This window comes from Schistocerca cancellata, chromosome 1 (assembly GCF_023864275.1).
Source record: "Schistocerca cancellata isolate TAMUIC-IGC-003103 chromosome 1, iqSchCanc2.1, whole genome shotgun sequence".
In the NCBI taxonomy this organism is placed as follows: Eukaryota; Metazoa; Arthropoda; class Insecta; order Orthoptera; family Acrididae; genus Schistocerca; species Schistocerca cancellata.
Genome location: NC_064626.1, coordinates 800,766,193 through 800,776,534, shown reverse-complemented (window position 1 = coordinate 800,776,534; position 10,342 = coordinate 800,766,193). Strand labels below are relative to the sequence as shown.

General features: G+C 42.9%; 1 pseudogene; it reads right to left on the bottom strand.

Annotated features, from left to right (window-relative positions):
• Positions 1–8,254: 8,254 nt before the first annotated feature.
• Positions 8,255–10,342, bottom strand: part of LOC126104411 (uncharacterized) — a 197,027-nt pseudogene continuing 194,939 nt past the window's right edge.

Sequence of the window (10,342 nt, the reverse complement as noted above, 5' to 3'; positions counted from 1 at the left end):
ATTTCTTTATATTTTCCAATATAATCTCCTTGTAAGTTTATGCACTTCTGCCAACGATGCTCCCATCTCTTTAACCCGATAAAATAATATTTAGTGTCTTCATCTGTAAAATAGTTGCTTATGAAAGTGATGACCTCCTCATTCAATGAAAATTTCTGTCCTCCGATCTCAATTTTTAGCCGAGGGAACAATAAAAGTAGCTTGGGGCAAGATAAGGTGAATATGGCCGTTGGTCAAGAAGCTGAAATGTAAGACCCATACGAAAAAATAAATACAAATAAAAATATAGAAAAAAATAAAAACACTCGACAAAGCACATTGATGCAAAAGTGCATTACGTTGAAAAGGGCGTTTATAGACCAAGTCGTGGGGAATACGGCGAATTCAATAAAAAGAAGAAGAACGACGCGTCGGCGAACATTTCGTCTCTAACAAGAGTTATTTCTCATAGCCATAGACGTGTGATGCGAACTCTATGTACAGGGTGAATCCGTGATGATGTTATAAACTGTCAGAGATGATGGAAAAGAAAAAACGTATCAACTTGAGGCAAGGGACCTCGGTACAGAAACGACCGAATCGAAAGTTATAAGGGAAAATCGTTCTGATACCTCCGACAGTGGACCTCTTCTACTGAATGCGCTTTGCTTTCCACTCTTTGGGAGAAGATACTATGGACCAAAACAAGAAAAAATATACAATAAATATGGGCTAAAAACGCACATCTTAAGAGGTATGAGCGCTTATTCGATAGAAGAGATGTGTTTCATATCGTAAGAGGTGTAAGCACTTGTTCGCTAGAAGAGTTGGGCTTCACAATACCGAATACGAATAAGTTCTCGCGATATACACGTTAGAGCCCAAGTTTACTGAACTTTTTTCCTTCTTTGGTCCATACTACTACCTCTCAAAATATGGAAGCAAAGAGACTGCAGCAGAAGAGGTCCACTGTCGGAGGTATTAGGACAGTTTTCGCTTATAACTTCCGACTTGGTCGTTTCCGTACCAGTGTCCCTTTCCTCAAATTGATGCATGTACACTTCTCGATCATATTTGTAACGTCATCACGGAATCACTCTGTATATACGATGGGTTTTCAAAAAGTAAGTTACACATTATTATGGTAGAGCAAGTAACTTTCACTGAATGCTGTGCTACACTTCATAGTGACTGAGATACATGACGCCATTTTCAACAGAGTCACCATGTCTCTGTAAATACCGGTCAGAACGTTCCACCAATCATTTAGTTCCTCGACGAGAAGAATCGGTTCCTTGATCGCATAACCGTTCGAGAACCGTTGTATGAAAGTCCTTATCGTTGGAAAATCTACTTCTCGCAATTGTTCTTAAAGCTTTCTGAAAAGGTTGCTGGACATCGTCACCGGTGGCCGATGGCGATGGCCTTCGTTCCCGATCAGTATCACCCAGCTTTACGCTGCCATGATCGAATAGCGTTTTTTTTTTGTTTTTTTTAGTGAAAATTTTGTGTAAAAAATGAACCGTTTTGGCAATGACTTTTATATTATTCAATGAATAGTTATGTGCTCTACAAAACACCGTGTTTAGTTTTTTATGCGGACTGAACTGTTTTTTCCTTTCAGATCGTTAAAATGGAATGTCAAATTGACACAATACAGCATTTTCGACACCTTTTGCGTTCCACAGAATCTTCTCGAGAGATCTGTGATGAGTACGTCGAAGAAGCAAGGCCTCTTAAGACGGTTCAAAATTGCTTTAAGCGTTTCAGAGACGGCAATTTCGACCTCAAAGACATGTATGATCACCCACGATAAACAAAGCTACCCAGCAAAAACGACCCGACCGGCGACATGGCGTTCTTCTATAGCATAGCAACGCTGTCACATCGCTGTAGAAGCCATTCCATTGCCAAGAAGCCAAAGAAGCAGGGAAATGCTGTCACATCCTCCATATTCTCCCGATTTGGAGCCTTCGGATTTCTGTCTGTTCCCATCCGTCTCGAATGCGTTACATGGCGTTTCCTACAATAATGACGTGGAATAAGCCGGCCAGTGTGGCCGAGCGGTTCTAGGCGCTTCAGTCTGGGACCGCGCGACCGCTATGGTCGCAGGTTCGAATCCTGCCTCGGGCATGGATGTGTGTGATGTCCTTAGGTTAGTTAGGTTTAAGTAGTTCTAAGTTCTAGGGGACTGATGACCTCAGATGTTGAGTCCCATAGTGCTCAGAGCCATTTGAACCATTTTTTGACGTGGAATAGAAGGTTTGGCTGGGCGATTTCTTCGAGTGGAAACCAGATGATTTCTATAGTCTAACACTGAACAGCTTGTTGGACGTTGGGAATAGGTTGCTGACAACAACGTTAAAAAATATTGATTGATCTGTGATGATTTCTTGTTTATTTTCGTGCAAACCTAAAATAAAAAAAAAACACTATAACTTATGAGGCAACAAAATAATTGCCTCTATTCGACTACTTCTGTAGGCGATATTGCATGTGACCCACATACCCCCAGAATTTCACGGATGTCTGCAACTTAGACGTTTTGCCCGCAAGAATCGTATTGTCCCGAGCACTTCAAGTTTGGAGTACGTTTTCAGTTGCTAAGCAATTTCTCCCGTACACTGTGATGCATCTGTTGTCTGCACTACAACAGAACTGTATCTGAGGGCACCCGACATGGACTATGACAGTGTCCCACTCTTGTTTCACAGTGGCCTTCACGTAGAATGACATGTGTAACTTACTTTCTAAAGTCCCTAAGAATGTTTCAGAATTCCGAGTAGTGTAGTCTGTAACCAACATATTTGACTTTGGCACAGTGTATTGCGGTTGGCCGTTGAGTCTTCCTTATATGACCATTGTTCTTCCTTAAAGCATTCTCCTATAATAGCCAGCAAGTAACACGTTCATATAAATCTCTGCTACGCTTTTGCTACCAAGACTGTAAACTCAAATCCTTTCGCTAGAAGCAACATTATTATACCATTGTAGAACGGATATCTGTTTCGCCAAATATTCATCTAACACGCACGTAGCTGAAGGTATTAATATATAATTCTAATTTCGTTTTAGACGGCTGCAGGTCATCAATGGTGTCTGTTTTTTCGGACATGTCCGAAAGAAGAGACACCATATCCATATAAGTATATAGTTCTGGCAATTCCGGCCATGACCTTCCTCTTCTTTGTGGATGTAAACATATTACCCGAACTGTTACGGGACTTGGTAAGAATGTCTTCCACGAGTAATGAGTGTGTCGGGTAGGGACACTGCGAATGTAATGTGTGGACATGTAAGGTGAGAATGAGGGTCTCGCGGGAGGTATGCGCGAGATAGTCCCTGCAGTCGCGCTATCCTTTGTGCCGCCGGTGGCTCAGCTGGATAGAGCGTCTGCCCTGTAAGCAAGAGATCGTGGGTTCGAGTCCTGGCCGGGGCACACATTTTCACCTGCACCGTTGGTATATATTTCAACGCCCGTCAGCAGCTGAAGGTATTAATATATAGTTCTATAGTTAATATATATTTCGGACATGTCCGAAAGAACAGACACCATATCCATATAAGTAGATAAAAAGAAGTTCGGAAAGAACATGTAAATCCTTAATAACAGTTTGCAGTGCTACGTACCACATTTTATGGCTAACTGTAAGTGTAGTTGTTGTTACATGAAACACATAGTCTCTTGTTTATCCTATTTGTACTAAACAGTAAAGAGCAATCAAGTATTACGCCTAGATATTTAGGTTACGGGACGTTGTGTAACAGTGATCCACAGTAATCTATGTTAAGTCTTATGGCGGCGGGCCTGCTCCTAGCGTCGAATGCGTACACCTTTGTTTCACTGGTGTTGGGATAGTGCCTCTATTGTTAAAAATATCTATTTAGCGTATCTAGATCCTCTGAAAAAACTTATCCACCTTGTTCAAAAATTTAGTTCCTGTTTCTACAGCAGTATCGCCTGCGGAGCAAAATATGTTGCTGCCGGTATGTCGCTTATTTATAATTTAAACACGAAGGGCGCCAACTCGGATCACTGAGGAAGTTCGTTTTTGTTGTCTTATACGATTTACTTGAACGTTTTCACACGACAGCTCAGAACGAGCGATTTTTAAGAACAGTCTCCAGTAATTTAGAGAGCTTAGCGAAGCTTATGGTCAGTTTCATCTTAGACAGTAGCCCACCTAGCCATGTAGTGTCGTACGCTACAGGAAAATAAAAAAAAAGCAATAGTAGTATTCTGACTTCTTTGTACGCCCGTTTCAATGAATGACGTTAGAGCTAAGATCTGCTCGTAAGAACATCAGTGTAATCTAAATCCAACCATCTCCAGGCAAGTATGCTGTCAGTAATTATTTTGTTGTAATTGTTTATATGATATGCTCAACAGTGCGATGGGGCGATAAATTGCTAGGCTATTGCTGTGTTGCCCTGGTTTTGTAATCACTAGCGTTTGAGCCATTTTAAACTCTTGTGGGATTCATCTAACAGTGAGGCAGTGGGAGTAGAATTGTGTGGGTCATCTTGTAGCCTGCGAGCCCAAATTTTTAATAAACTCCGAATTAACTTATTCGTCTGTTAGAGTAGATTATCTTTTGATGGGAACTCTGATGTGAGCGGGGCAATATAAATGCCATGTGAACAGAATCGGTTAGCGAGGGCCGGATGGTCAGGAGATAAAGCAACACACTCTGTTCTTCCATTCGGAGCTGTGAGGACGTACTGATCACTTTAGTACAGAGGCTTTGCCTTGTGATAAATAAATGAGCATCTTGAATATACATGATTGTGGATTATGGTGAGATGGTTGCTTGCTTCCGCTGCATTTTCATTTTTCTGCATTGTGTAACATCAGACTTATTTACGCGATATATCTCCAGTGGTATTCACTGCGGTTAACATTAGTTCTTTGGTCGATTTCACGGTTTCGATAGAATGCGTGGGAACCAATATCCAGTTTCTCTTCAGTTATCTGGGTTGCAAGTTGAGTATCTCATTGCTTTTCCACTAATTAAATAATAATTTGGGCATTAATACCAATACAGGGTGATTTTCCTTGTCTTTTGTATATGTATGGTCATGTCAAGTCACCGGTCCGTCGAAGGGCACTGTGTGATGTAACAAAATAAAAGTGATGTTGTTATTCAATGGAAAAGTTGGAAATTGAGATTTCGCTTACTGTTTTATCAATCACAATTGGCGTAAGAATCATGGATCGACCATTGTCATAAAATATTGCATTGTGAAATGTGAATAGTTTTTACTTGCACTTTCGCGTGGCTTGAAGCAGTCACAGCTAGCGTGCTATTGATTAAGAAATTGCATTACCGTTTTTCTAATTACTTCATGGTCGTAGATACAATCATATCCGGTCGTGAAAGTATTGTTATGAGGAAACAATTTCCTAAGGGACCAGAAAGTTCTTAAGGGCGCAAAAACAACTGTAACATCACACAAACGGGAAATTCAATATTAAAGCTGATGCAAGAAGACGATAAAACAGTTTTCTTTTTGTCAATGTAACACGCACATTGGACTGCTGATCTTGGCGTCTGTAATCTTAGCAAAATGCATAATTAAAATGAAAATAATACTGAGGAGACGATAGGAATGAGCACTGCTAAATGATTCAATATTTCCAGAACAAATATTTATTATAACTAAAACATATATCGTACCTTATACTTAGTACTACAATGACGGTAAATTTTTATGTCCTTTTCATGTCCTTTGAGCGTTCTTTTATACAGCCATTGTCCTTTTGAGTCGCCCGTGCGTCGTCACGATAAGTTATAACAGTTCTTCTTTTTACACTTCACTGAAACTTAGACGTAACACGTGTTTTATACATTTAGTGAAAATTAGATCAGACTGCCACAAATCTGCGTCCGTCTTACTTAAGAAAAACAGTACAAGTGTTTAGCGCTCAAGGCTTCATTTTTTCTCCACCGAACAAAACAGTGAAGGATCGCATATCTATCCGTATTCTTCTGTTTATGTTGCCGCCCAAAGACGACGAATTACATTATTTAGGAAATTCCACCATCGCTATGTGACGCCTTATTATACAGTAATCATTATTTATAAACAAGTATTTGCCTTCTGGCTGAAAGTATTAGCTATTTGCTGTTTTAATGAAGCCAAAAATAGCGAATATCACAACTTGCATGTGAAACATGAGATGTTGTATTCATTTTTTTGAATAAAATATATTCAGTATTGATATAATATGGTATTTTTGCGAATATATTTTTCATTCCTCTGATCTTTATTCAAACTGTTCAAATGTGGGTGAAATCTTATGGGACTTAACTGCTAAGGTCATCAGTCCCTAAGCTTACACACTACTTACCCTAAATTATCCTATGGACAAATACACACACACACACACCCATGCCCGAGGGAGGACTCGAACCTCCGCCGGGACCAGCCGCACAGTCCATGAATGCAGCGCCTGGGACCTCTCGGCTAATCCCGCGCGGCGATCTTTATTCAAATCTTTACATGCGTTTATTTAAGAACTACGTTCTCGATGGAACTGGATTTCCCTTGCACTATATTTCAAGCAGAGAGACAATAATCTGACTTCAGCAGTGATGGCACTTAGTTATTTCTAAATGAAATTTAATCTAGCCAGGTAAGTTCGTGTTGCAGCAGCACTTCAAGGCACATTTTTGCAGTGACTAAGACTTCGATATTAGATAATACACGAGTTCAAATCTTTTAATTTATTAGGATACAGATTGAAAAACCATTTGTATTGCACGAATTACACCTTTAAGGTAGCGAGTAACTGTATGAGACCGGTTGTAGGGATTATCGGTGCGGGTTGAGTTTGGTCTTGGTTTAACTATTGTTAAACTCTCTACCTCCTTCGCTGAGATTTGATGGTAAACGAATGGTGCTCCCAGGGGAGGAGAGGAAATTACAGGTAAGGAAGGGCTAGACTGTTATTTTTCGATGTCAGACTTGATATCATTGCTCTGACGATAAAGCCGTCTATTTGTCGGTTTTCGGGTTATAACGCGGGTGTGACGAAATAATGATTTTTGTAGCTACTGCTGCATTGAAAAGCTATTCAAAGTGATTCGTTTTGGTACAGTTTGTTAAAATGAAGCTTCCGAAAATTGCACATCTGAATATAAAATATTGTTGTTCTGCTATCTTTTACGAAAGCACGGCGGGTTTAGTTGGATATCCCATATACTTCTACGTATCTACGTATAATTATTTCAACAGGCGCATTTTATCTGATGTTTCGTCAGATATTTGCAATTTCTTTTTTGAAATGTGTAGCAGGAGTCAGCTCAAACAACTCCTGCTTATCAAGTCTTTCATGCGATGCCAAACGTTGACGTAAGGCGTCGGATTGTTTATCGTTAGAAACAAAATTATTTTGAAACCGGAGTTTTACGTGCCCATTGCACAAAACGGCCCCAAATCAATCTGGTTCGATGTTTGTTTTACGGATATGTATTAACGGGGACAGTAAAACCTGAAGAATAAGCAGTACTCCGCGAAAAAAAATTACCAAAATTATCGAATCTTCAAAAAATACACGAGAATGAAATGCGTTAATTAAAGATTATTGTGGAAGTACTGGAAACCTGAAGCTACAAAGTACTGTAGCCTCAGTGAAGCCCGTCGCAAACGCTAACTGACGTATGCTCGCTACCGTATGGTCAACGGACACATCTAGAGTTCCCACGTCACCCTGATACGAAGAGCAACATGTCGGCTACGGAAGTCTCGCGCAGCCTGGTGTACGCATTAGAAACGTGCGGAATGCTCCGCCGCCATAAGAGACCGCACCTGAGTCGAGGGGGCGAGTTGGCTACCGTTGACGTGCGCTCTACGTGTTTTATGACGTCAGTTCCAGCTACTTCACGGTGAGGAGCCATTTCGTCACATCAAACACAAAATAAGTTCTGCAACGTTTGGGCAACGTGCCACGTATAGTGGAACCAATAGGAAGCAAGAGCACAAGACGCCATACTGTATTTCTCGTGGTCAGCAGAAGCCCATAATCGTGGGTTTTTTGTCATACGTTACACCCTATGTGCTGCCTCTAAGCACCAGCACATTGAATGTCTCGAGAACGAATCTTTATTACTACTATCTGTTATAATTAGTTATTTTGGCGTTGTAACTCGCGTGTTGTGCGACAGATCGATTTTAAGGATACGCTTCGTTGAAGATTCATGGAAACGTCTCGTTTTGGTCAGGATTTGTTATAATTAAATGTCAATTAATAACATTTTGGAGACTGAAGCGCTTAGAAAACTGAAACAAAATACGAGCTCGCAAGATGCAGAGTTACAGCATAGCGTAGTTGCTTGTGGTTCATATGGTTCAAATGGCTCTGAGCGCTATGCGACTTAACTTCTGAGGTCATCAGTCGCCTAGAACTTAGAACTAATTAAACGTAACTAACCTAAGGACATCACACACATTCATGTCCGAGGCAGGATTCGAACCTGCGACCGTAGCGGTCGCTCGGCTCCAGAATTGGTTGTGAAACCCGGTTACAGAAAGGGGGGGGAGGGGGGGGGATCGGTAGAAGGTTTGCGTCCTCTTATATAAAAGATTGTGGGACTTTCCTATGAAATTAATACAAATAATTTCTGTAATATGTGATGTTACGTAAATACACTCCTGGAAATTGAAATAAGAACACCGTGAATTCATTGTCCCAGGAAGGGGAAACTTTATTGACACATTCCTGGGGTCAGATACATCACATGATCACACTGACAGAACCACAGGCACATAGACACAGGCAACAGAGCATGCACAATGTCGGCACTAGTACAGTGTAGATCCACCTTTTGCAGCAATGCAGGCTGCTATTCTCCCATGGAGACGATCGTAGAGATGCTGGATGTAGTCCTGTGGAACGGCTTGCCATGCCATTTCCACCTGGCACCTCAGTTGGACCAGCGTTCGTGCTGGACGTGCAGACCGCGTGAGACGACGCTTCATCCAGCCCCAAACATGCTCAATGGGGGACAGATCCGGAGATCTTGCTGGCCAGGGTAGTTGACTTACACCTTCTAGAGCACGTTGGGTGGCACGGGATACATGCGGACGTGCATTGTCCTGTTGGAACAGCAAGTTCCCTTGCCGGTCTAGGAATGGTAGAACGATGGGTTCGATGACGGTTTGGATGTACCGTGCACTATTCAGTGTCCCCTCGACGGTCACCAGTGGTGTACGGCCAGTGTAGGAGATCGCTCCCCACACCATGATGCCGGGTGTTGGCCCTGTGTGCCTCGGTCGTATGCAGTCCTGATTGTGGCGCTCACCTGCACGGCGCCAAACACGCATACGACCATCATTGGCACCAAGGCAGAAGCGACTCTCATCGCTGAAGACGACACGTCTCCATTCGTCCCTCCATTCACGCCTGTCGCGACACCACTGGAGGCGGGCTTCACGATGTTGGGGCGTGAGCGGAAGACGGCCTAACGGTGTGTGGGACCGTAGCCCAGCTTCATGGAGACGGTTGCGAATGGTCCTCGCCGATACCCCAGGAGCAACAGTGTCCCTAATTTGCTGGGAAGTGGCGGTGCGGTCCCCTACGGCACTGCGTAGGATCCTACGGTCTTGGCGTGCATCCGTGCGTCGCTGTGGTCCGGTCCCAGGTCGACGGGCACGTGCACCTTCCGCCGACCACTGGCGACAACATCGATGTACTGTGGAGACCTCACGCCCCACGTGTTGAGCAATTTGGCGGTACGTCCACCCGGCCTCCCGCATGCCCACTATACGCCCTCGCTCAAAGTCCGTCAACTGCACATACGGTTCACGTCCAAGCTGTCGCGGCATGCTACCAGTGTTAAAGACTGCGATGGAGCTCCGTATGCCACGGCAAACTGGCTGACACTGACGGCGGCGGTGCACAAATGCTGCGCAGCTAGCGCCATTCGACGGCCAACACCGCGGTTCCTGGTGTGTCCGCTGTGCCGTGCGTGTGATAATTGCTTGTACAGCCCTCTCGCAGTGTCCGGAGCAAGTATGGTGGGTCTGACACACCGGTGTCAATGTGTTCTTTTTTCCATTTCCAGGAGTGTATAAGTGCACTCCTTGTTGGGAGAATGTTTGTTCGATTTGGTGAACTTTTATAAGCTTACGTCCTTACTGCATGTACATGTGTCTCTCATATTTGCCCTATTACGAGTTCACAGGCAGAAGAACGTGACTAATATATGTTCAAGAAAGGAAACGTGCATTTTCGTAGAGCTTAAGTAAGAATCCTACTTGCGCCCATTTTCGTGAACAAACTGTACGGTTTGCAAGCCAAATAAAGCCGACAGCTTTCGCTTGACAGCACTGAGAACACAAAATCGTGTTAAGTGGCTCG